The sequence below is a fragment of the Kogia breviceps genome, chromosome 17 (assembly GCF_026419965.1).
Source record: "Kogia breviceps isolate mKogBre1 chromosome 17, mKogBre1 haplotype 1, whole genome shotgun sequence".
NCBI classification, from domain to species: Eukaryota; Metazoa; Chordata; class Mammalia; order Artiodactyla; family Physeteridae; genus Kogia; species Kogia breviceps.
Window position 1 is genome coordinate 5,090,019 of NC_081326.1, and position 26,665 is coordinate 5,116,683.

General features: G+C 48.2%; 1 protein-coding gene across 5 annotated transcripts in view; it reads left to right on the plus strand.

Moving 5' to 3' along the window:
• FAM110B (family with sequence similarity 110 member B) overlaps window positions 1-26,665 on the plus strand; it is a 133,177-nt gene that overhangs the window by 72,544 nt on the left and 33,968 nt on the right. For 4 of the 5 annotated variants that reach the window (XM_067017331.1, XM_067017332.1, XM_067017330.1 and 1 more), the window contains one exon: window positions 1,272-1,362. The exons of the other annotated variant lie outside the window; for it this stretch is intronic. The gene's annotated coding sequence lies outside the window, so the exon portion shown is untranslated. The remainder of the gene's footprint in view (window positions 1-1,271; window positions 1,363-26,665) is intronic. 5 annotated transcript variants of the gene reach the window in all.

Genomic DNA, 26,665 nt, shown 5'->3' on the forward strand with positions numbered 1-26,665 from the left:
TCGCCGCCAGGAAAATGTCTACGTGGAACCAGGCCCTGCGTTTCCGATACTCTGGGGCCTGCAGTCGGAACACCCTCCAGATGCTCTAGTGTTCTGCCCTGTCAGGCTTGCGCGCCGCCGTTTGCACAGCCCGTCAGAAGAGCAGCCTCTGTCTTCCCCCCTGTCCTTTCCCTGCCCTCCTCGCTGAGCTGGAAGTATCCTCCATCAGAGCTGCTTGCAGAGCCCGCAGCCGACCGTGCTGGCCTCCCGTCCCTGGATGTTCCTTCCCAGCTGCCTTTTCTGCCCCCCTTCTACATAGATGTTCTCCGAGGTTCTGCCCTCCGCTGCCTGCATTCCACGGGTTGGTTCATCCATGGCCACAGGCTCAGCCGCCTTCCCGTGTGTCCCCAGGGCCCCCGCTCCAGCCACGTCGGCCTCCTTATTCCTCCTGCCTGGGGCCCCGGCTGCCCCGCTACTCGGAGGGTGCTTCCCCCAGGAGACCCAAGGCTTGGTTCCCTCAGTGCCTTCGGGGTTATGCTCAAGTGTCCCCAACTGCCCTTTCCAGTGGGACAGCCTAAGACGGTATCTGTCACGTTTAGTCTCCCCTCTCTGGAGGTCAGAGGCTTGGTCTTAACCCCCAGAGGCTAGAACAGAACTTGGTCTGTAGAAAGTGCTCAGTCAGTCCTGGAGAGTGAATGAATGAATGAATGAATGAATGAATGAAATAATTGGCTACCGGCGTGGCAGAGGCTGCAGTGCTGTGAAGGGTGCCCCTGTGGCGGCCAGGAGCTCTGCCCCAGCCAGCTGGGTGGGCTGTGCTGAGCCCTCACCCTGAGCGGGCTCTGTGTCCTGGACTGAAGTGGGGTTTGTCCCAGGGGGGCTCTAAGGCCCTTTGAGACTCTGGCAGCCTGTCACGCACTCCCTGCGCACGCGCGGACTCCCGCGTGTAGAGCAGCAGTTCTGAGGATGAGATGACGCCCTGTCAACCTTCGTTTGTGTGACTTCCCACAACTTGGTGTTGATGTTCTTCTATCTTTACACTTGCCATCTGCGGTTAAACGTCTCCTGCAAAAACTAGTCCAGGTGAACAAAAAACGCTTAGCTTCTAACTGAGATGTGCATGTAAAAGCTAACACAGTTTGGTTTACCTCCGTGTTCGTTATCTGCTTTTTTAAATTTATTGACCAGTTTTTAAAAGAATTTTCATTTTCTGTTGTTGTATGTATTTAACAGCCTGCCTATTTTTGTCAAATGAAAAAGCAATAGCGATCTCTTCTTTTCTCTGTTTTTAGCTGTTTCGTGCAGCAGAGAGTACTTGAAGGGAGGAAGGGTTCCCTGTGACTTCCGCCTGCGGAGTTCGTAAAATACTCAGTCCTCTTTCAGGTAAGTGTACCCTGTCGCTCTGATCCATTCTCAGCAGAAGCTCTGGATTCTCTCTGGAAACCTACGTCATGTTACACTAAGACCAAGAGGCTGAGGTTTCAGATAGTTTGCTCTCTGGCAAAAAGGGGTCCCACCTTTGAGGGCCTGCAGGACCGAAATAACAGTGACGATGATTTCCTTCCCCAGGGGTTTCCATGATACGTTGTCTGCATGTCTCCCAGCCGTTCTGGGTGTTTCAAGGGCTGTGTAATATTTACTAGTAATCTCCCTGGTATCCAGAAGTACATGGATTGGAAAACAGTATCTAAAACACGAACGTTTTTACACTCCAGTGCGAAGTGCACTGTCTGTGCTTGGGGAGCGAGGTGGTGTTTTCTGGCAGCCCCGATGCCGTAGGGCCAACAGCAAATGCCTGGGAGCTTGGGGCACAGAGGTGTTTGCAGGATGGCCTCCCTAGGGAGGTCCCGTCAGGAGGGCAGAACCCAGATGTAAGCCAGGGGCCAGACTGAGAGGGTGGGGCAGGTGTTGGAGGATAGTCGGCAGACGTGGGAATGTGTGTGTGTCCGTAAAGGACATCGCTGGGTGCTTCGTCCCACGTCCACGCCACCGGACTCCTTCCTGATGGCGAGCCTGGAGACGTCCTTTAGCCGGACCCGTCTTCCCATGAAGGAGCTGAGGAAGCGGATGAGCAGTGGTCAGGGTCCAAGATGGTTCCTCCCCTTTGACAGAGGGCCTGAGAGCTCAGTGTCACCAAACGAGGAAGCGGAGCATGTTTAGGAAGTTGACAGACAGCTCTCCAGTTAACTCACGTGTGCGAGGACCTGACACGTGGTAAAGAGCAGCCCTGGTGAGGTCACCAAGTCTTAGCCTCGGCACCCATGTTTCCGAGTGACCACATGCTTTGGTTTGGTTGGCAGCTAAGCTGTCCTCGCGCCTCTCTTCCAGCATCCATATGTAACGTACCGTTACCTGGGTAGCACGCCGTGCACTTCATAGCTGGCCATCGTTCCGTCATGCAGAACTTTGCTGGGTAGACGGTGTTGGTCTCCTGGAATCTTAGCACCTAACTTAGGCTGACAGATAAGAATCAGCCTCTGCCAGGTGGAATTCTGTAATCTGTGGAAGGAGGGCTTAAAGAAAAAGGCAACAGCACACATATCAGTGAGACACGCCGAAACCCATCCATCTTATTACCAGGTTCCCTTATCCCAGATCTAAGAAGTTCTGATGTGGAAGCCTTGGGCTCCTCTTGGCTGGAGGGAACTCAGCATCTCCCATCCCCAGCCCCGAGCTCGTAGAATTGCACCTCCGCACAGGTGGGTTTAATGGGGGTCGTCTCCAACAGGGCCTGTCTTCCCCACTCAGATCGAGACAGGAGCCCCCCATCTCAATTTGCCCGCAAGCGAGACGTTTTCTGCAACATGGGACTCTCAAGTGCTAAAAGCAGGACAAGTCCCCAGCAATCAAGGGCCTCTTGTTCCCTCTCAGGATTTCCTGCACCCCTCCTCCCACCCAGCTGGCCCCTGACAGCAGGTGAATTGGCAGCCCTAGTGGCCAGGGAAGAACTGCAAGGTTGAGTAGACATGAGTGTATACTCAGCTCCGCGCCGTACTAACCCTGCCTTTGGACTTCACCTCTAAGCCTCAGTTTCCCACGTGCCGAGTAAGAATTCGAACACGCTCCTAGGGATTTGGGGAAGGTCGCATGACACGGCCGCAGGAAGTGCCGGGGAGAGGGTAGGCCTGGAGGAGCGGGGGGCCCTCCTTCCTCCCTCCCGGACCAGATAGTGAGTTGCCTTCCCAGGCATAATCGTCTTGAGCTTTGTCAATATTATTATTAGGCCAGGCCCTGCACCAGGAAGATCAGAAAGGACTCAGCCCTGTCACTCATTAACGCAGTGTCGCCTGGGTTATGTAGACTCTAAATCTGGGCTCCTATGTCTGATTCTCAAGTAATGCCAGGTCTCTGTGTGCTGGTTACTTTAAATCGTTTTTATACCAGGTTCCCCTAAAGAAGAAACAAACAAAAAGGTGCTCTAAAGATTGTTGTGAAAAGCATAGTTTTTGTCATATTATCCAAATGTTTTCAATTGCTTTAGGTTATTTTCACATTTATAAAGTTCTTGAAAACTTGCTCTTTTCTGAGTTTATAAGTGACAGATAAGTCGCCTTATAAAGAAGATGTATTATTATTATTATCATCAACATTTTTCACCACTCCTCAATACGTGTATTTAAGGTTATTATGTTTTAAAAGTACAAGATGGGTCTTTTTTAAAAAGTGGTCCCTTCTTTTAGGAAACTAAAAAAGAAAATGTAGGCATACAATGACCTTGTAATGTGCTTTGAATCAAACTTTTTTTGAGTTTTTTCAACCTAGAACCTCAGTCCTCCTATGTAATGTACATGTAAGTCCCCTTTCAAGGGGCACACAGCTACCAACCTCTGTGCATTATTCAGGTGATTGCAGTTTCAGGAAGTAAGTTACAACGTGTCCCTTGTTTTTAGTTGCTCATTATCTTAAATCCAACTGAAATAATTGATAAAGTCAGTTTCTCCCGGAAAGTCACCATTTTCAAAGCTTCTCTGGGATGGAGTTTTGTTCTTTTCCAGTGTGAGTGCCGGGGACTTGAGATTGCTGGGAGCGAAAGCAGCCTTGCAGTTCTGTTTGTGTGTTACGTGGTCCTGACCAAGGATACCTGCTAGCTTGCCACAAACGCCTTTTCACCATCTCAGTGTTTCCTGAAGCTGGTCCTCTGCAGCGAGGGATCTGTTTCCCCCCCCGTGACTCATCTACCTTTCACGCCGGCATCTCTGACCTCTGCCTTTTCCCGCATCAGTTCTTTGCCAAGCGAGTGACTCAGAGCTCAGGTCCCACCAGAACCATCAGGCGGCTCCTCGAAGCCGGCTCGGCTGACCTTGAGCAGGTCTCCTGGGGCCGGGGAGAGCGGGCCGCTGCCGAGAGCCCCCGACCGGGCTCGCTGCCTTTGAAAAAGGAAGAGGGAGAGGAGGGGGCATCCTTGGGAAGAAGCAGCTGGGATTTCAGTTGTTTTATTCCCCTTGTTCACAAAGATCCTATAGGCTTCTGGAAGGATAGATATAAGGATATTTCCCTCTCTAAAATAAATACCCCTCCCCACAGGGCTTCCCTGGTGGTCCAGTGATTAAGACTTCGCCTTCCAATGCAAAGTGGAAGGGGGTGCAGGTTCGATCCCTGGTTGGGGGGCTAAGATCCCACGAGGCTCGGGGCCAAAAAAAAGCAAAAGAAAAAACAGAAGCAATATTGTAACAAACTCAATAAAGACGTTAAAAGTGGTCCACAGCAGGGCTTCCCTGGTGGCGCAGTGGTTGAGAGTCCGCCTGTCGATGCAGGGGACGCGGGTTCGTGCCCCGGTCCGGGAAGATCCCACGTGCCGCGGAGCGGCTGGGCCCGTGAGCCGTGGCCGCTGCGCCTGCGCGTCCGGAGCCTGTGCTCCGCAACGGGAGAGGCCACGACAGTGAGAGGCCCGCGTACCGCAAAAAAAAAAAAAAAAAGATCCACATCAGAAAATCTTCAAAAAAAATAAAATAAATACCCCTGTACGCAGATTCTATTTGTGAGGATTTAACACACATTTATTATGAAGTTCAAGAAGCCACTGTTGATTATGATTTAAATTACTAAATTACCGTTTTATCTGGCATATTTAAAATGCTGTTTTTTGAAATCAAATGAAAGACAAATTCTGTAGGTTGCTATGTGTGCATACTTTGTTGTTGTTCATTATTAATGGCTGTTACACTCTAAGTTAGTTCCTTGTCAATGGGGGCATTGCTTTTCTACAAAGACCAGCAGAAAAGTTAAGGCCGTCATCTGTGGAAGGCCTGCTCCGGGACCCCACTGCTGGAAGCGTCACATGCCTGCAGAGAAGGTGTAAAGTCTTCATGGCGTAGACAGGAGTACAAGAATCAGAGGTTAACCTCATATAAAGGGCAGCCATGTGACCAGACACACGCTGGGTGTAGAACCCAGGTCCACCTCTTCTATAAGACCCCAGACCTTTCACACCGCTTGGTCTCTTTATAGTGATGGGGTCATAAATGGGACAGGAAAGTTGGTTGAGGGCCCCACGAGAGCATGCCCATTAGAGAGAGAGGAGGACACCCACTGAGGGATTAGACCTTCACATTCATTCTCCAGTCCGCTCCGTGTCTGCTGCCTCACCGCGGATTGGGCAAGTGTTTATGCGTTCTGAATACTCAGCCACGTTCAGAAACATGGAGTGTCCTCTCCACGCCGGTCCACGCACGACAGCCTAGCGCTGTGGTCTCAAAGCACCCCAAATTCATACGTTGCACTCCTGGTGGCCAACGGGGGAGTAGTTAGGAGATGGGGCCTCTGGTAGATGCTGAAGTCCTGAGGGTGGTGCCCTCACGAATGGGAGGGATTAGTGCCCTTTATAGAAGAGGCTCCGCGGAGATGCCTCGCCCCTTCCGCCACGTGAGGATGGGGCAGGGAGTCTGCAGCCCAGAGGGGAGCCTTCACCAGAATGCGACCGTGCCGGCCCCGTGATCTTGGACCTCCAGCCTCCAGAACTGTGGAAAATAAACATCTGTTGCTCATAAGCCACCTAGTCTGTGGCGTTCTGTTATAGCAGCCTGAACATGACAAAGACCCCTAGGATCAAAGTACGTTAAATGTTCAGTTCTGTTATTTTGTTACGTACCTGGGTTCACAGATACAACAGAAACCTGAGAATCCTCCTAATCTGCGTTTCTCCTTTGGGGAATTCCTCCTGTTTCGCTGAGGAGGAGAAGCCACTTTCTCGGCCCCTGGTCTTTTTTTTTTTTTTTTTTTTTTTGTGGTACACGGGCCTCTCACCGTTGTGGCCTCTCCCGTTGCGGAGCACAGGCTCCGGACGCGCAGGCTCAGCGGCCACGGCTCACGGGCCCAGCCACTCCGCAGTATGGGGGATCCTCCCGGACCGGGGCACGAACCCGTGTCCCCCGCATCGGCAGGCGGACTCTCAACCACTGCGCCACCAGGGAAGCCCAGGGCCCCTGGTCTTTGGGTGGTGTTTGGACATGCTTCCGAGAGCACGGGTCCATCAGTGACCAGAAATACTGACCTCTTGCCGTTACCTGAGTCTTGTGGGTCTGATTCTCTGTGGGACACGCTTAAAGCTGAGCTCAACATCATCCTTGGTCAGAGAGGCAGCTTTGACCAGGACGGTCAGTGGAAGGACCTTCCTCTGGAAGGATGCCCATGGCGTGACTCCTGGTTCTTTACCCCACGTGCCTGTACAGGCGTCAAGCTTTGCGGACCCGCCATGTGCCCCATGCATCTGCATTGTCATCTCTTTGTCACCAGGCAGCTCCATTCCTGACTTCTCCATCTGTCCGTGAGCCTGCCTTAGTCTGTGCTCTCTGACCGATCCACTTGGTCAGCAGAAAAGTCTTTTGCAGGCACCGTTTTCATGTTGTTACTTCCCTGCTCCAAAATCCTGCTGCCTCCCAGTTACCTATGGATCAGATTTCAATTCCAGAGCCTGTCAGTTAAAGCCACCTCTCAACTGGGACCCCCCCCACCCTCATCAAGTCAGTATCCAGGGACTTCCCCGGCGGTCCAGTGGCTAGGACTCCGCGCTTCCACTGCTGGGAGCACGGGTTCCATCCCTGGTTGGGGAAGTAAGATCCCACATGCCGGGCAGCACCCCCCCTCTGCCAAAATTGAACCCCCAGACGAACAAACAAAAAAACCCCAAAAACACAAATATCCATTTCTCTCCTCCTGTTCTTCACATACCTGTCTCATCAGAGTGTACGAGCTTTTCCTTGCCTGGAATTCCTTATCAATTCCCGTCTCCCGGAGGCTGGGAGTTCCTTTGAGGCCCATTTCAAAAGTTACTTTTTCCTTTTTTTTTTTTTTTTTTTTTTTTTTTTTGTGGTATGCGGGCCTCTCAGTGCTGTGGCCTCTCCCGTTGCGGAGCACAGGCTCCGGACGCGCAGGCTCAGCGGCCACGGCTCACGGGCCCAGCCGCTCCGCGCCATGTGGGATCCTCCCGGACCGGGGCACGAACCCGCGTCCCCTGCATCGGCAGGCGGGCTCCCAACCACTGCGCCACCAGGGAAGCCCACTTTTTCCTTTTAAAACAAAAGTCTTGGGGAACTAAGATCCCGCAAGCTATGCTGCGTGGCCAAAAAAAAAAAAAAAAGTCTTTTGAGCAAAAATCCAAGAATTTTTACCTTTCATTCCTTCAAATTTTTTCACAATTCAGTACATACTAGGTACATTTATAAGTAGTCTTGAAATTATTTTTTGCTTTAAGCGTTTATATGATTCTCAAGTTACATGGTAAGTTGATGTAAAATTTTTCCCTTAGTGCAAAGAGTACTCAGGCTCTCAGTTGTCTGAGAGAATGAATAAACACGCGGCGCTACGCAAGCCACCCCGGGCGTCCACGCCGGGCACCGGGAGAAGGTGGGCTGGAGTTGAAATCCGAGAGGAAACAGCGGAGCGTTTCGCTGCATTAGCAGAGCTCTGAGGACTGATTTGTTCCTGGAGAGGGCTGAGGCTCTTTATCAACCCGGGAAGCCCTCCACAAAAATAACAATGTTATTCAACAGCCCAGACTGGAAAGCTGTTGTCAGTTCTTAAATGTCCGTAATCAAGTAACATCTAAATAGACATGTACTAACAAAATCAAGAGGAAAGTAACAGCATCTCCGGAAGGTAAAACAGGACCCAACTGACAGCAAGAAGCACAAGTAGAAACTCAATCAAAATGCCCCTCAGCTGGGGGGCTCAGTTCAGATTTCCTCTCCTGTGTGGAGACTCTTCTTATCCCTAAATCTGCACTTATTCAGCATTTACAGGTTCCGTGTCCGCGTGGTCCCTTCGGGCTGTGTGTGCAGTCGGGTCCTCTTTTCATTCTCTGAGGACATAAAGGGCTCTAACTAGTCTGGTTTGTGTTACGGGAAGTTGCCGCGCCTGTTTCTAGTAGATTATAAGTGGTGTGAGGGTGGGAATTACGTTTTCACTCTGTGTCTTTAGAATCCAGCACAGAATCCAACATGATAGAGGCCTGAGAACAGTCGGTGGGCTTTCACAGGAGTGAAGGACGTCCTGTACGCGAAAAGGACAGTTGTGGGTTTCACATCTGCTGTCGTACAAGTGTGACGGCAGCGTCTGCGGATACAGGACGTGGCCACGCGGGGCTTGAGAGGGCCGGCAGTCCAGGGCCTGTCTCCGTTTTGGAATGTGCTGCATTCTGCTTTTGTGGAGCTGTTTATTCCTCGCTGCATTCCTTGAGCGCCACCGGTTTGCACACGCAGCATTGGTGTCCGTCAGCTGCATGCTGGGCTGACTTCACAGCCAGACGTTCAGCTTATCTGAGTGGCCTCCAGGAGGGCCAGCCAAAGGCAGGCGCCTCATTCGGAGCCTTGGAGAGAACCTCTCTCTTACTCTTAACACCCTTTGGTCACTAAGCGTTCAAATAAGAGATGCTCAGTACGATTAAGAAAAACTATATAAACCTATGTATGACTTTAAAGCTCCCATTCAGAAGCAGGAAATCAAGAAGACATTTTATGCCAGATCTGCAGCATTTTAGGGTTTCTCATTGTACTTTATTAGTGACACTTGACATTACGTGTGTTTGCAGTGTCTCTCATTAATCTTAAACACAACGACTGTTTCAAAGCACTTTTTGATAATTAGACATTCGCCTCCAATCCATCTCTCATTTTTAAGACCACTGAAACCCGGTTTTGAACTGCTATGTGAAGTGTTCTTAAATTTTAAACTAATACGTAGCCACTTTATCGGCACTTAGCCTCATGCATAAGTAGGACGGCTGTGTGCTTCTGAGGATATGTCGTAGAGCGCTACTCCTGTTTTCAACTTGTGCATTACTGCCGTGACGTGTGAAACACTTTACACACCGTCTCCTTTAGTCCCCGGGCTCCTCCCAGGTCAATAGCAGAGGGTGGTGCTCTACAGTGCATTGCGGGGCTTGTGCATTTCCCAGCGAAGACGCTGGCGTGGTAGCAGACAGATAGCTCCAGAGGGGGAGGACGCAGGTGACGTGGCACAGGTAGGAGACTGTGGAGCTGGGGCTTTGCTTGGCGTTTACTGGGCGCTTCTCAGGGGCCAGGTGTGGCGCTAAGTCCTTTACGTGTATCACCTCCAGTCGTTCTCACAGTGGGTAGTTGTTGAACCAAGCAGGTCATCACGGGGTGAGATTCGAGCCCTTGTCTGTCTGGCTGCAGATCCATCCTTAGCCACCTTGCCAAAGTGCGTAGAGTGTGATAGTTTGGTTTTGTTTGCCCAGTGTTTCTCAGACTTTGGAGGAAAGTGTTTTGTTTTTTTGGTTTTTGGGGGTTTTTTTTCCTCTTTAGAAACTTTCTTTCGACAGAGGAGGTTTACCGAAGGTTTCTCGGAACCACAGGAATTGCTGCAGGTGCCAACCCAAGGTTCCCCTTCCAGCGGGTTTATCACACGGTGGCCCCGGAGAGACCAGTGCCGTCCGTCACCTCTGTCCTCATCTGGGGGCTGTGATGGTTCTCCTCGTCACCGGGGACTCCGGCCACGGCCTTCGCTCCCAGCCCTCTGACTTGAGGCTACCGATCCGCAGCAGCGATTCGCTTTTTGATTACAGACTTACACGTTTCACAGAGTGCTTTCACTTCAGCAGCCTTGAGGGGTGGGGGAACTGCAATCTCAGCTTGGCAGGTGAGGCAGCAGATGCCTGGGAGACAGTGACTTTTCAAAGTTGTGTGGTTCACGCAGGAGGAGCCAGGATACAAGCCCTTCTGTCTCCTGCTACATCCCGGCTCCGAAAGGAGGCCTCTGCTGGCGCCGGCCCCTCGTGGGCCGATCTGTAGAACAAATGACCCCACCTTCATCGATCACTGTCCAGCTCTGTGCCCTCAAGTGCTAGGGACTTCAAGGCCGAGGGGCATGGAGATTTGAGGCTCTGCTCCAGCCCAGGCCCTCTGCATCTGCCTGTTTTACACATCGATGTCCCAATGAGCTCGACTTGAGGCGAAGCTTCTGCAGCTGAAACATGCTCCAAAGACAGCTGAACCCCAAGGTTCTTACCACACTCGGGCCCAGTGCCAGTTTTTAAAAAAAATCATTGAAAGTATAATATAAACATGAGTAAATTGTCAATGGGAAAATATCATTTGGCCTACAAAATTTGTTTGCAGCTTTCCAAAAACGTATCTGTTGGATAAGGCCGAGAGACGGCCCCTCAAAGGAAAACTCCCTCCTGCGCAGCTCAGTATGGGACACCTCGTCCAAACCCGAGTCCCCCCTCCCCTGGAGTTTTGCTGCCCTCCCTGCCCTCTTGGATCTGCTCTGCACACTCCACAGAGCACCAGCCAGATTTAAAGCACCCGGTTTGCTCCCTGCTCACGGGCCCCCACCACTTTCAAGGTCAAGTCCAGGCCCCCTCACCGGGATGCAAGATTCCCTGAGACGGTCTGTCCACCTCTCCTGCTCTGTCTTCCTCCCTCACAGGGTTTCCCCCGGGATGGGGAAGGGACCCACGGCCCCTGGGAATGCCAGGCTCTCTCTGCCCTTGGCCCCGGGCTTGTGCTGTCCTGCTTCTGACGCTCAGCCTCAGGAGGCCCCTCCAGGCATCCTTTCCCCGGGGGCGGCTTGACCGGCTTCCTTGAGCCTGTGACTCAGCCTCGCCCGCCCCTTGCAGGTGGTTTCCCGGCCCCTCGTGTGCCTTCACTCCGCCCTGAAACAGACCCCCTCTGTTCACATGGAGTCCCTTCACTCTGGTCTCTGATCTCAACGACAGCACAGATTGCAGTCGTTTCTGTATCCCTCTCGGTCAGAATAGCACCTGGCTCCTAGGAGCAGCCCAGTAGCTGTTTGCCAAAATGAAATTAAATGACAGAGTAAATTGTATTACGGTATCTGTTTCAAGCAATGCACAGAATATAAAATACGTAATTGCTTTACACCTGGCATAGTATGCTAGGATTACAGACAATGTCATAATTAATTATAAACAATCGTGACAACTTGCAGTTCTTCCATTAAAACTCATTTCACTACACGCTACATATATTCAGTGAGTCTGTATGAAACACGGAATTTCCTCGCCTCCCCAGTCACTAGCTGACTTCATTCTGTTACTGACTTGCTGAATTCCCAGTTCCTTCAGGGCCCAATGATGTTTTCAAGTCATATGTCTAGTTTAGAACTCGTACAACAAAATGACATTTCCAGACAGAATGCTCCATCCTTCACAGTTGAGTGTTGAATTCAATGAAACATTCCTCTTTCTTTCCATAATGTGTTGTGTTCTCTTCGTTCTTGGAAGAGATCTGAGGAGGGATTGTATACGCTTCTTTTTATGGGATACTATGAATATATGAACACTTGGTGTAATAAACCAATTTCTATTTCTCCCGTTTCCCAAACTTCAGAAACGTTTAGGATTCTCGGTTGATTGCGTGCCCTAGAATTTGTGTGGACGCTTTGAAAACACCGAACGCCAATGCAGAGTTAGGCCCTCATCCTCGGAGTGAGAGGACAGGGAGGTGCAAGAGGGGAAGTGACATTTTGTCCAAAAACCATCAAGGACAGACTTTGCGGCCTTCACGCTTGCTAATTTTTTTTTTTTTTTTTTTTTTTTTTTTTGCGTTACACGGGCCTTTCACTGTCCTGGCCTCTCCCGTTGCGGAGCACAGGCTCCGGACGCGCAGGCGCAGCGGCCACGGCTCACGGGCCCAGCCTCTCCGCGGCACGTGGGATCCTCCCGGACCGGGGCACGAACCCGCGTCCCCTGCATCGGCAGGCGGACTCCCAACCACTGCGCCGCCAGGGAAGCCCCACGCTTGCTTTTCTATCAGAGGGCTCACAGGGTGAAACCCAGGCACATCCACCTGCTGCCTTGTAACTTTGATCCCTTGTAAATCTGCGACATTTTCCCTTGTTAACAACAGTTTTATCTTCTCATGGGCATAAATACTGTCTTTGACAGGAGCAGGACCTGGTGCCATGAATATTCCTTCAGCAGCGGTAAAAACGCTGCAGTAAAGCTTTGAGGTTTTAGGATGACAGTCCAGGGGTCCAACAAAGGGCAGGGACAAGCTGAAATAAAGCCTTCACAGGCGAGTGGTTTTATTTCACAACAACTCCGTGGTCTCGAGGCCGCCCATCACTGGCCGCCTCTCTTCATCGGCCCCGGGAAGCTGTGAACTCCACTAGGCAAGGATCTTAAAGTGTTTCGTCACCTGAAGGCCATCAGTGGCTAAGCTGTCATTTCTTCCGTTCTGAGACCGCGAGCGATCGCTCTCAACCTAATCCTTTGCGTTGGGGAATCTGTTTAGTCGTTTCATGCGTATATCTGACTGCTGCTTCCCTCAGCTGGGGCGCTCAAAACATGGTGCCTTTAGCCTCACAGTAACTTAGTTCTGTGATTTGATTTACTTGTGGGGGCCTTAGTTTCATGGTTTTTGCTTTCCACGAAAAAAAGACGTCATAGAATCTGAACTCAAAGCCATGACCTCCTACTACTCAAAGCACATTCCTTTCCCTGGTCTTTTTTGTTGTCCTTGTTATCAACACCCCTGGTTTCACTTTGCAATTATTCAGTCTGGTGTGATAAATGGATTACGACCCAAATAAGGGCCAAAATAATTATGGCACTTTGAAAAGACACTCACTTGGAGCAACACCATAAACGTCCTAGCATCGTAACGATACGACAGAGAATTTGAGAAGTAGATGTCATATGGGGGCATTGGTGATACACTTTACTTCTAAGTTAAAGTTATTAATTTTCAAAGTTCGTCTGGCCCTTCTTTATTTTCAGATCGGGAGATTATCGTTTAGGGGAAAAAAAAAGCATCTCATAGAAGTAAAATACCATTGAAAGTAATTTTTACTTTAAAAACGTATTTTTGTCATTATGGCATCTTTTAGAAAATTTTGTTCTTTGCTGCCCCTGAAGTATGATTCTGTCCTGCTCCCCAAAGGTGTCCACCCGTTAGCGAGATTCAGTTCCAGTTAACTAGTTTTGTTAAAAATAAAGGCTCAGGTCTCGGCACACTCTGAAAGAATGTCAGTGTTTTCCCCTCATCATTTATAAAGACTGACTTGAGGTTTTCTCCACATGGCCTCGCAGAGGACACTGCCCGATTTTTCATATTAACAGTACTAATAACTTGAACAGTAATAGTTACAGCAGCTGACATTTATTGGATGCATGCTATGCACGCCGCCCCCTTTTCAGCATTTACCTGAATTTTCTCACTCGAACCTCAACATGGTCCAGATCCTCGTACCTGGAGGAAACTGAGGCACACAAGTTCCGTCGCCGTGGGACTGCTCTCCACTTAGGTCCACGACTGCAGGTCTGGCCGGGCCCTTGTCCCCCTAATAAACGCTGCCCTTTGGTGGACCACAGGTCTCTGTAGAGGGTCAGAACAATGCCCCTCTAGATGTGAACGCTGTAAGACAAAAGAGAAGGGCATTTTCACACTCACCTCTCCAGCCAGAATTGCCGGCGAAGCAAAGCAGATGGGAGCGTTTCCTTCCAGCAGCACCCCTGGCAGAGACGCCCTAGTTCAGAGACTGGTGACCGTCAGCATCGATCACGAGCATCGCCGCGCCTGTTTGCAGTTGGGGTGTAAGCCTGCCCTCGTCCATGCTTTCTGTTCTCGCTCCGTCCCGTGACCCGTTGGCCATCGGTCACGACTCAAGTTGTCCAGCTGGTGTCCGTGAGCCCCTGCTAGACAGCGGCCACCGTGCGCTCCCGTCTCCTTGAAGGTCCTGCGTTTCGGCGCAGCCTATCTTGTCTCTGGGGACGCGGCGTCAGGACTGGATAAGCGGGGTGCTGTAACTCACAGCAAGAAGCAGAGGGAAATCTGTGGGTGACTTTGTCACCCCCGGGGCCCCCATCAGAGCACACATCCCAGGCCGTCCACACACTGGAGAAGAGGAAAAATTGAAGAAATTGAAGCCTAGGCAACTTCTGAGCATGAATGCCGTGTGCACGCTCGTAAAAACAGAAATTCTACCAAAAATCACCATGGATCGATGACCCTGAAAAGCGAAAATGCAGATCTCTCTCCTCCCCCTGTGGCCGTTGTGTGTTACGGATGCGTGAAATGATCTCTCCCTGGTGAAGCGGTCTGTTACCATGGAAACGCACTTACTAGTCTCTAAGCCCTTCCGGGTAGTTCCAGGAACATTAACTCTCTACTAGTATTTAAAAAAAAAAAAAAAAAAAAAAATCTAAGATTAATATCTGGCTTTTGAACAGTTACAATGATTGAAAGGAAAGCATTCATTTCAAATTACAAATAGACTCTTCTCATCTGAGAAGTATTACATTTGATGTTATTAATAATCATACTTCACATAAGCAGAGTAACGCCGGCTAGGACACGGCATGTTCTCCTGCTGCTAATTGAGCCTTCCTTTTCCATCACGTTGGGCTTGGCTTTAGATTGATCTGGGGAACATAATTTTATTTAATCATACTTTGCTGTTTATGTACTATTTCTGTCTTTTAAATCTCAACTTCCTTAGGGAGACGTGCCCACCGTCCCTACCCAGACAGGATGAATAATTGTTCACTGTTCCTCCTGGACAGTAGATTTTGTGTGCAGCGTCTATATTCCTGCTCATTTCTTAGTTTAAACTGGGAGTAACATCTTAAGGAATGTACAGAAATATTCAAGGTTATATAGTAGTTAACTGTGAAACACTTAAATATTTAAATGTAGTTTTTTAAATGAATACTTAATAAGTTTCAAAACTAAACACGAGTAATTTCCAGTGTTTAAATATATTTTTGAAACTCTGAGAAAAGTATGTATTTTTCATAACATTTCTTAATGTGTTTTTGGTTTTTTCTATCATGTAGTGTATGGTGTTACATGGACGTGGGCCTAATGAAGCCTGTATGTTTTACATGCTTATTTTCATTTAAACACTTTTTGTTGATTTCTGTCCGCCCCTCCGCTCTCTTTCCTGTTACCTAATTTCTAAGCATTCAAAATAGCGCCCTTTTGTTCAGTGTCCTAGTTGCATTTTGTGAATTTGTCCAGGCTTTCTGCACCCACAAGTGCTCTGGCAATGCTGTCTGGCTAAACTTCTCCCTGCCCCAATCTCTGCGCTTTGTTCCTTTTTTCCCTCCTGTATCTTTGATTCTAGGAAAATCCTTTGGAATTCAGGGAGTATAAACTCTCTCCTCCTGGTTCTGTGTAACACCCATCACAGACTGCAAAGAGTGAAATGGCACTTATTACACTTAATCTGGCTCTTCCTCCGTAACTTTGAAAATAGTCATTAGTTCAGTTTGGGGGACTTGTCGTTGAGTCCCGTAAGATGATTATTCCCTTTGAAGGGGGGTAGACTCCTTCACAGAGGGCAACCGGCAGGTGTTACGTGTTGATTCTGTTCTCAGTTGAGTACATTTCGCATACTGTATGCGTTTCCTAGGGCTGCCTTAATGTGGTACCGCAAGCTGAGTGGCTCAAACAGCAGAAATGTATCACCTCACAGTGTAGGAGGCTAGAAGTCTAGGCCAGGGTGCCAGGGTTCACTCCTTGTTCCACGCCTCTCGCCCGGCTTCTGTGGTCTGCTGCAATTCTTGGTGTTCCTTGGCTTGTGGAAGCATCGCCCTGACCTCTGCCTTCATCTTCACGCGGTGCTCTCCCTGTGTGTGTGTGTCTGTGTCCAAATTTCCCCTTTATATAAGGACACACCAGTCATATGGGATTAGGAGCCCTCCCACCTCTGTATCATCTTAACTTAACCAATTACATCTGCCCAACCCTGTTTCCTAGTAAGGTCACATGCTGAGGTCCTGGGGTTGAGGACTTCAGTATAGGACTTTTAGAGGGACACAATTCCACCCATAACACCTGTCGTTACAATAAAACTTGTTTTGTATCCTACGTCTGTTCAGCAGTTCTACACCAATCAGACCTTGTGTTTGGGTCACACTACAGATCAAACACAGTTGGTGTGGACGCCTTGAGTAAGCGGAGTCTGCAGCATTCGTGCCTTGGCCAGCACCACTGAGCACTCGGCTTGTTCATGACCTTGGAGGGTCCATTTATTCTTAATCAGACCAGCTTAACCTCGTTTGAAGAGTAAGTTAATTTGTGTCTAAACCTGGGCCAGCAATTGTTACTCCCCAGTGGCAATGAAATCTCTAAACATCTTTCTAACCTTTTCATCAAATGATAATTTCCTTGTAATCCCAAAATAGCCTGGACTACAATGAATAGTTAGTTAGAATTAACCACAGGATATCATTAATTAAGAGCTGTACTGATTTCCAGTCTAGGTACACTGACTTCCTCCAAAACAGAATATTTTTTCACGTTTCAAGAGTTAATTTCTCGATGGTGCATTACTGCACCGTAATTTAATCGTGGTGTATTTACATCACCAGCCAGCAAGACGGCCAGGTTCTAAATGGCGAATGGCATCTGGCTGCTCACCATCATTTGTACCTCTTGGTACCTGTTTCCTTGACCCTGCAGGTCTGTGCCCACCAGCCAGGAGGCAGTAGTAACTGTCTTAGTTGTGAGTCCCAGGCCCTGTGCTCTGTTTATTCCCCAGCGGAGACACGAAAGCCGAAAGCTGGAGCTATAGCGTTTGCTTACTTGTATTTATTCTGTTTAAATGGTGCTCAGGCCCTGTATCTAAAACTTGAAAGGAAAGGAAATCTTCTGTATTAACGCTGCTTGTAGTAATTTTCTAGACCAGCCCATCTTACTTTTCCTTTATTTCAACAATGCTGACTTACTCACCGACGCTTCTCAATAACATGTGTACGTTAAAGCAAAGGGAGGATGTTAACAGAAGCAGATTGCAGATAACGTTGCCACCGCTTCGGTGGAATTCAGAGCGAGGCACCTGCCTCAGTGACAGAAAGAGGACCTCTGGTCACAGAACTTGGGAAGGATGACACAGAGAAGCAAAAGGATATCCCCACGAATCAGTTCACTTCTCTTTTAGAGCAAAAATCAACAGGAAATGATCTCTCTACGGTGTAGTAATTTCTTACTGTGTAATTTGATTGTAATGCGAGAGGTTTACCATTGTTTACATAATTGGATCTTCAATAAAGTTATATATTCCTCATGTCTGACTTTTGCTTCAGATTATATCGAAAGTAACTAATTAACAATGTTTTTAAAAATGTAGCCAACTACTTTAAACCTAGAATACACGATTTCAGTTACGGAAAGGTATTCGTTTGGGCGAAGATGGCTATAAAGCTAGTCACATCCGTTGCCTAAATGAGCAGATTTCCGCCAAGGTCCTGGCAGTACAGGTGCCTCGCAGCCCCCTCCTCTGCCTCCGCCCTCAGCTTCTCTTCCCCCTGCCTGCTGCTATGCCTTACCCGGTACCCCCAGTACGGGCTCTGCTTGTGTCTGTTCTCATTCCCCGTGTGTTTTCAGTGGGGCATCTCCACTTCCCCAAGTCCCCACCTCGCCCTCCTTTACGTCTACAAAGTCCACGGCCTTCCCGCACCCCTCCTCGAAACGTTGGTCATCCCATGAACCAGGATGGACCTTGATCACTCAGGCTAGAAACTTCAAAACTATTAAAGAGGTTCAAGAAGAGAGTAACGTGATCAGACTTGTGCTTTAGAAAAGTCAGTTCTTCTGGGAGAAACCATTATTGTCATATCACTGGCCTGTATTAGGCAGTGGGTACTAGCAGTCCTGTACAGAAAAAGAAGTCTGTCTTGTCTTTGCCTCTCCTGCGAGATGAGAGCTTCCCCGAGTGGGTAACCATCCACGTTGCAGCCGAGAGCTGTAACCAGCAATAGAACTAGGTGCTCTGCTGTGGGGGCGAGGAGCGGCTTATTTCAAAGACTTTGGCGGTTTTCATAACATCGCTTTGGGCTGCATGTTACCTAAGGCTGGAGAGCAAGTTCTGGAGCTGGATACACCTGGGTTTCATCACAGCTGTACTACCTGATGGGTTGTTATTTTTCAGAATGTTTCATTTTTCCTAGATTCAGATGTCTTTTTCAACTCTGAACGTTCATGCAAACCTTAGGAACTCGATTGCTGCCGCAGCTTAAACAGATAGGAAATGCTCTGTTGTAGCCCGTGGAGTTGGAAGAAAACTGTCTGGTGCATTTCAGTTGTGTCCCATCGTTTCTCTTTGCTTTGTGGGGTTCCAACCTGCGTCAGTTTCCGTGACACGTTTTAGCTGAATAAAACCAGTTGCTTAAAGCCACTGTCCAAATTTCAGTTACTGCAGCATATTAGCTTTAGTTGCATGAAGTACAAACCTCATAACTCACTAAGTAAACAGCAGGTGCGCATCTTGACCAATGACCGGTCACATCACTTTATTCAGAATCTGACAGTGATGGGTCACTGCACAGCTACTAGTCAGCTCACCCAGAGACAGGGAAGCATGGAGTTGTGTTTCCTCCTTGTCCCAAGGTGATAGCTTGTGACATTGTATAAACCTGGATACTTAAAAAGCATCACATACTTAAAAAATATCACTTCCATCAACCAAGATGGAAATGCAGCAGAGCAGTGAAAGTGGTGATGCTGGAAGTGAGATTTTCCCGTCAGGCGTCTGTCGAGGCCGCGCTGACTTTGGAGAGGTCGACGCCGCTGTCATCCCAGGGGCTCTCGAGATGCAGACCGAAGCCCAGTGAAGAGCAGCGAGGAAAGTGATTGTGACAACGAGAACAAAGACATCCCAGAGCGAATGACACCATTAAAAACTTCACTTTAAAGGAATTCTCAGCGATATTCCGACTTTGAAAGCATGAAGTGCTAAATGTTGGAAGCTGAGCCAAACTTAGCAGAGTGACAGTTCTTGGGAGCATAGCAAAGATGCTTGCCATTCCACATGCTGCGGGATGAAATGAGGAAGGCAAACATGGAGCCTTCAAACTGCTCTTAATAAGCGCTTACGAAGAAACAACAAGTCCTCCATGCGTCTATGTGGCCAGATCAAATGTCTTAAGTTATAGTGTTCCTTTCCCTATGCGTTTATAACCAACAGTAAAAGAGTCTTGAAGTGTTGACAAAAAATTGGTAAAGCATACAGAGCCATCATCTTTTGCTATTGATTGCTGAGTACACATTGCCCGGTTTCAGTGTATTTGGTTCTTTCGACTGTCCTAACCTTTTAAAGCGAGGGACCATCTGTAGTGAAAAATAGCCAAACAAATCCTGTTGCTATTTGGAATGTCTGTCACTGAAAAATTTTTTCACACATCCATTTTAATATTGTCAACTATTTTTGCAAGTATTTGCAAGTATTTTCCTAGCCTTTTAAAGGCAATTCATATCGTCATAGATGCCTTAGTGATTATAGACCTTCTTTTTCTATTATTTGTTACTTTTACTTACCAAAGAGTCCAGAAGTTAATATTGAGAGATGTGTATTTTCGTGGGGCTTTTAGTGAAATATTTTTGTAGTATAAAAGTTTTTGTTTGTTTTCGTTGTAAAAGAAAGCCCCGCTGCTATGCTCCACAGGCAGACTGCCAAGTCGCTGGATTACACAGAGCGAGTCATACTGACAGTTCCAGAATGATCGCTAGATTTACCGTTCATATCTGCCGTCTCTTTGGGGCTGAGAGACGCAGTCTTGTTTGCTCGTTAAATCAGCAAGCTGTCTGTGTGGCTTCATTGTGTGTTCTGTGGTATGCAGGCAGAATGTTTTGACTTTAAAAACGCCTAAAATAATTAAAACCGTCTTGTATCATTCAACCTTGTAAAGAATACCTATAATTTAAAGCCTCCAAGTTGTTTACTTTGGGGAGATGTTAGTATAACGAATAACAATAAGAGCCTCTGGGTTGTTTGAATGAGTCAGATCCTGTGCTATGGTCTGTACAAGAGAAAGGGGCCTTGATTACAGTTTTGGAGAAGGTCCCCAGTGCCACCAGCATGCCCAAGACGTTGTGCTGGTCCGTGTGGGGCTGCATGCCGACGGCGTGCTGGGTCACAGATGGTCATGAAAAGCCTTCGGTGGTGAAGGTTTGCTCATTTAAAGATTGCAGCACTATTTACGATAGGGAGGACATGGAAGCAGCCTAAGTGTCCATCGACAGATGAATGGATAAAGGAGATGTGGCACATATATACAGTGGAATATTACTCAGGCATAAAAAGAAACAAAATTGAGTTATTTGTAGTGAGGGATGGACCTAGAGTCTGTCATACAGAGTGAAATAAGTCAGAAAGAGAAAAACAAATACCGTATGCTAACACATATATATGGAATCTAAAAAAAAAAGTTGTTCTGATGAACTTAGGGGCAGGACAGGAATAAAGATGCAGATGTAGAGAATGGACTTGAGGACACAGGGAGGGGGAAGCCGGGACGAAGTGAGAGAGCGGCATGGACATATATACACTATGAAATGTAAAATAGAGAGCTAGTGGGAAGCCAGCCACACAGCACAGGGAGAACAGCTCGGTGCTCTGTGACCACCTAGAGGGGTGGGATAGGGAGGGTGGGAGGGAGACGCAAGAGGGAGGGGATATGGGGCTATACGTACGTATGCTTATAGCTGATTCACTCTGTTATACAGCAGAAACTAACACAACAATGTAAAGCAATTATACTGCGATAAAGATGCTAGAAAAAAATGATTGGTTTGTGTTCAGGGAGCAAAGCTGATTTAAACACAGCTCAGAGTAAATCTGAGAGTGGGAAAGCTGACTTCTGTGCTGCCTTTTCCAACTTGTTGCTAAAGGAACCTCCTCAGTGGCCGTGTGTGGCAAAGGAAATCACTGATTTCTTTCGTTTAGGGGTCTGCCCTTCTCAATACACCCGAACGTTCATATAGTGTTATGTGTGCTTTATTTTATCACGTTCATCAGCTCTGTAGAGAGAAAAACAAAACTGTTTACTCCAAAACCCTTTTACTTGAACCTGAGGTGAAGAGTCCCGTGAGGAGGGGCACGAAGCTGCCGGTGTCAGTCAAGAAAGGCATCCCGGGCTCCCCTGGTGGCGCCGTGGTGGAGAGTCCGCTTGCCGATGCAGGGGACGCGTGTTCGTGCCCCGGTCTGGGAGGATCCCACGTGCCGCGGAGCGGCTGGGCCCGTGAGCCGTGGCCGCTGCGCCTGCGCGTCCGGAGCCTGTGCTCCGCAACGGGAGAGGCCGCGGCAGTGAGAGGCCCGCGTACCAAAAAAAAAAAAAAAAAAAGGCATCATAACAGTGGTTTTGAAGGTCCTTCACTAATTCTCAGACTGTGGACGTTTATTTATTTTTTTACAAACGTCCATAAACAAGGGCAATTTCTTTGTTTTTTTTTTTTTTTTTTCATTATTTATTTAATTTATTTATTGGCTGCGTTGGGTCTTCGTTGCTGCGCGCGGGCTTTCTCTAGTTGCGGCGAGCGGGGGTTACTCTTCATTGCAGTGCGCGAGCTTCTCATCGCAGTGGTTTCTCTTGTTGCACAGCACAGGCTGTAGGCACACAAGCTTCAGTAGTTGTGGCACGTGGGCCCAGTAGTTGTGGCTCGCGGGCTCTAGAGTGCAGGCTCAGTAGTTGTGGCGCACGGGCTTAGTTGCTCCGCGGCATGTGGGATCTTCCCGGACCAGGGCTCGAACCCGTGTCCCCTGCAGTGGCAGGTGGATCCTTAACCACTGCGCCACCGGGGAAGTCGAAGGGCAATTTCAGGAAAAGGGAAATGGGGGCTATTCGGACCTGAACCAGCACTGACGTGGGGAGACCTTCAGCGTGGGTGCAGGACCCCAGAAGGCAGCCCTGATGCCACCTCCGGGCAGGCCTTAACTTCAGACTTGATGTGAAAAATTCCAGGAAGCCTCTCCTCTGGCTTGAGTCCTGTGTGAGGCTTTCTGGCACACTCAGGAAAACGGGCGACTTGGAATCGAATGCTGGTCCTCGTCGGCCTCCTGGACTGCAGTGTCCCCTCCTGGGGACATTGCTGCCCCGGGAAGCCCCCCGGATCCCAGGAGCCCGGGTGCCCAGGAGGCCTCCAGCTCCAGCCCTGGCCCCGCCTCAGCCCCCCACCGACGGCAGCGACTCCCCCCCTCCGTGGTTTGGCGTTTGGTGAGTCATGACTTCTGCCAGGGGCACCTGCCCCTTTTCCCGCTTTGTCACTCTGTGAAGCCCAGTGAAAATGCTGAGGAGTTCTTCCTCGGCCTTCCCAGGAACTTCATTACTTCCTCACCGGGGTCCAGCCAGAAGTAGCTTATTCTTCACACCCTGGTACTTCCTGTTTATTGGGTGCCCGTTATGCCCCAAGGCACCTGATACGCAGCGTCTCAGTTACCCAGTGACCCGATTCAGCTCTGACAGATGCTCCTAGAGGTGGAAACAACTCCTCCACTCTGGACGCTGCCAGCGGAGTGGCATTTGGATCGCAGCGCTGGCCTCTTTTATAGCAAAGCACCGTGCACGTGGCAGGACTGTAGTCTGCCTGCTTCATTTTTATCTCCCCACTAGCCTGTAAGGTCCTCTGTCTTATCTGTTTACTGCCACTTCCGCCTCCACCCTAAACCTCCAGCCCCGCGATTGGCCCACAGCCCTCGTTCTATAAATAAAGTTTATCAAAGGACCAGATGAGGCCTTGAATGGAAGTTTGAGTCAGTTCCCAAGGAGCCACACGGTCGGAACAGAATCAGCAAGAAAGACTAAAATCCACGTTAACAAAAGTAACCTAGTATGTGCAGGAATAATTTTCTGCTATTCAAGCCTGGCGCTGGTGAGAGTCTTGTAAACAGAAATGTTACAGACCCCAGGGCTAAAGTTACTTATCGCTCTCAAACCGAGTCACGGTAGCTGTTTCTGTGAAGGGCGCTAAAACCATGCTGATTTTGTTTGCCGCAGTACGAAGCCTGGGTGGGGCCCCTTTTCTGGTTACTGGCCGGGTGGTACATGAGGGCAGTTTGCGGAGGACGGCTTGTCGGTGTCGCGAGTGGCTTTTGTAACTCCTCCACCGCCACGGTCGAAGGACGGACAGGAAAACGAGGTCAGCGATCCTGGACAGTGGCAAGGTGCCCAGACACTGATGGGGAAGGAATGGAACTTCCTATCTTCTTAATAACCATTGTTTACGTTTGGACTGTTTAGAAGTATTGATTCACAAAACTCTTCCACGCAGGTGATTATATTATCATACTGACTTGTTCGGGGGAGGAAATGTACTTACCGGTCTGTTTGCCCCCAGCCAGAAAGTACTACTAAATGCTATGATTAGAAGAAAGAAATTTATCTTTATTTATTTATGAAATGTAGTTATGACATTATTATGCACTTTAATCTGTAGAGGACAAAAAGGAAAGGAACTGGTTAAGACAATTAAAATGTAAATTTCTCCTATGGAGGATCAGTGGAGAAATAAATAATAAATAAATGATCACAGTTGGAAATGTTACACTGATTTATGTATAATGAAAATGTAATTCAGTTTTAAGTAAAGATAACAGTATCGCAAGTATATTTTACCTGGCAGCATTATTTTCCTCATAATTTTTTCTTTAGCCTAAATCAGAGCCCCTGGACCAAGGGTTCTTTTTAGTCTAGAAAAGTTATATCAAAACGTGATGTGGATTGTGTTATTGGCCAAGTATTAAACATCCTTTTTTTTTTTTTTTTTTTTTTTTTTTTGCGGTATGTGGGCCTCTCACTGTTGTGGCCTCTCCCGTTGCGGAGCACAGGCTCCGGACGCGCAGGCTCAGCGGCCACGGCTCACGGGCCCAGCCGCTCCGCGGCACGTGGGATCTTCCCGGACCAGGGCACGAACCCGTGTCTCCTGCATCGGCAGGCGGACTCTCAACCACTGCGCCACCAGGGAAGCCCTAAACATCCTTTTTTTATTTCAAATGCAGACCAAGAGAGGGAGGAAAATCAGATTCAAGCAAGTGCATTTTGTTTTCAGTTTTTGTGAAGATTTCCACGGAAAGTCAGTTACATGTTAGGCATTTGCGCGCCTTACTTGAACAGTGCTGTAAATTGTGGCAAACACTTCAAGGAATGACACAGACGGGGAAACACTGGTGGTTCCTGTTCCCCAAATCAAAGGTTCCTCTTTAAATAGCTCTGAAAGATGCTATGGGAAAATAGATTCCAAATTATAATAAGCCAAATAGAAAATCTCTTCTAAATGTTATTTTGGAACTTTACTTTTCTGAAGATAGCTTTATTTCTAATTCTCTAAAATGGATTTGATTGGATAATGTTACTTGATTATAGCAATTTGTAAGTCTTATGTTAGGAAAAATGTTGGACTTCTGAATTATGTGAATTTATTAATCTTTGTAAAAGTAATTTTCTGTTTTATGTTTATCTGCAATTCTCTGCATCTCTTTTGCAAACAGAAAGCACCATTCTAAATACACACATTGATTTTTGTGCCAGACCCAACCCCCATCTACCTATAAATTTAAAAAATAATTCTGTGCTCAGAAAATGGCCCTGTCAATATAATGCCATGAAAATACACTCTTCACTCCTAAACTGTCCCTCCAGTGCCTAACTGACTTATATTTTTTTGTTTTCTTTTGTTTTTTGTGGTACGCGGGCCTCTCATTGTTGTGGCCTCTCCCGTTGCGGGGCACAGGCTCCGGACGCGCAGGCCCAGCGGCCATGGCTCACGGGCCCAGCCGCTCCGCGGCATGTGGGATCCTCCCGGACCAGGGCACGAACCCGTGTCCCCCGCATCGGCAGGCGGACTCTCAACCACTGCGCCACCAGGGAAGCCCCTGACTTATATTTAATGCGGATTTTTAAAATTTGAACTTAAGTAGATTAGAGGAAGGAATTGTGAAGGGGTTGGGAGACTTCTGGACACGAGAGTAATGACAAGACAGTTCATAACTAATGGCCTGGTTCCGTGAGAAGTGCCAGAAATCTGGAAAAGCGGACACCTGCAGACAGTGTTTACATGTACTGTAGTCATGTGATAGCCATGACTTATCAATCAACAGGTGTAGAAGTGTATAAACTACTTCTAAAAGATCCCATCACAAATGCTTCTTTAAGCAAACTGTTTAGACCCTTAGATAAACATGTGGTGAGTCAGTAGAAGGGCTTCTCTCTTCTGTGTCTCCGCGCGGGCCCCTCATTCCCTGCCTCCAGGCGCTTCTGGAGGGACTAGCGCTGTGTCCTCGCAGCCATTCACTGAGGCAGCTTTGTCCCTGGCCCTGTGCTCTGCGCTCTCTGCGTCTTCTCTAACTAAGAAACAGATTCACCCATGGATATCCGGATAGCCGTGGCGTGGATGAGTTACACTTACAGCAAAAGGCCATGGGTAAAAAATATATATATAACTCTGTTTTGGGTTGTTTTTAGTACAATTTACAATTATAACAGTGTTAAAGTTTAAAATTAGTATCTTCCCATCAGTAGCTTACTTAGTCATTTTTACAAGTAAGTTCTAATTCACTTTGGCTTGAAAAATGATGAGTGTCACCGTGTGTAAGCTAGACTTCCAAAGTCTGAGTGCCCCAGTCCGTCCTTGAACATTTGTTTGCGTCGCCCATAAGGACCCCCATGCATCCTGCAGCTACACCTCACTGCTGGGACTGCCCCATCCAGCCTGGTTCTAGGCGAGTGCTGATTCCCATCGAGCCTGGAAACAATTTCTAGCAGTGTGTTCCCAGGAGCATCCCCAGAGGAAATATCATCTGGCTTTATGGCTTTAAGGGATCTTTTAACGTTTCCTGCAAAGGAAAGAAAACAAATCTCTGACTGAGAGTGATTCGTTGGTAAAGCAGGGGGTCCTCTGGGTGCGGATCTTTGCCGGCGTTTCATAGGTATCTGTATCCACGATTGCTCTGGACTCAGGTCTTGGCTAAAACTCAGCAAAGCAAAGGAAGAAGGTAAATGTCAGAGGAGAGTTAAGTGGCTTCTCCAGCATTTTTTAAAAGGCTCACACTCACTCCCAGCTTCTTTGTTTTGCTATTCTGTGTTTTTAAAGTAACTCACCTCCTGCCCTGCCTTTAAAGTCATCCAGGAACTTAATAAGTTTGCTCTAGCCTGCCCTCTGGGTCTTTAATGAGCAAGTCCTGTCCCTTAAGAAGGGAAGGACTCACTAACTCCAAGGCTAATATTTGTACAGGGAGACACCGTTTTCCCAGATCATTGCCGTGATGTGAGATGGACTCAGAAGTCCTGACAGATTCTGTCTATGACCGGTCGCCTTTCCGTGACAAGGGACAGTATTAGTCCAGGAGGATTCTCCCAGAAGCCGTAGTTGCTGTCCCTAAAGTAAAATAGATTTATATTTAATCATGAGTTATTCTGGTAACGAGACAAGAATAAATTGCACATTTCCAGGAATTCTCGGGACGTTCTTTGAAAGCTGCATTTAAGCGT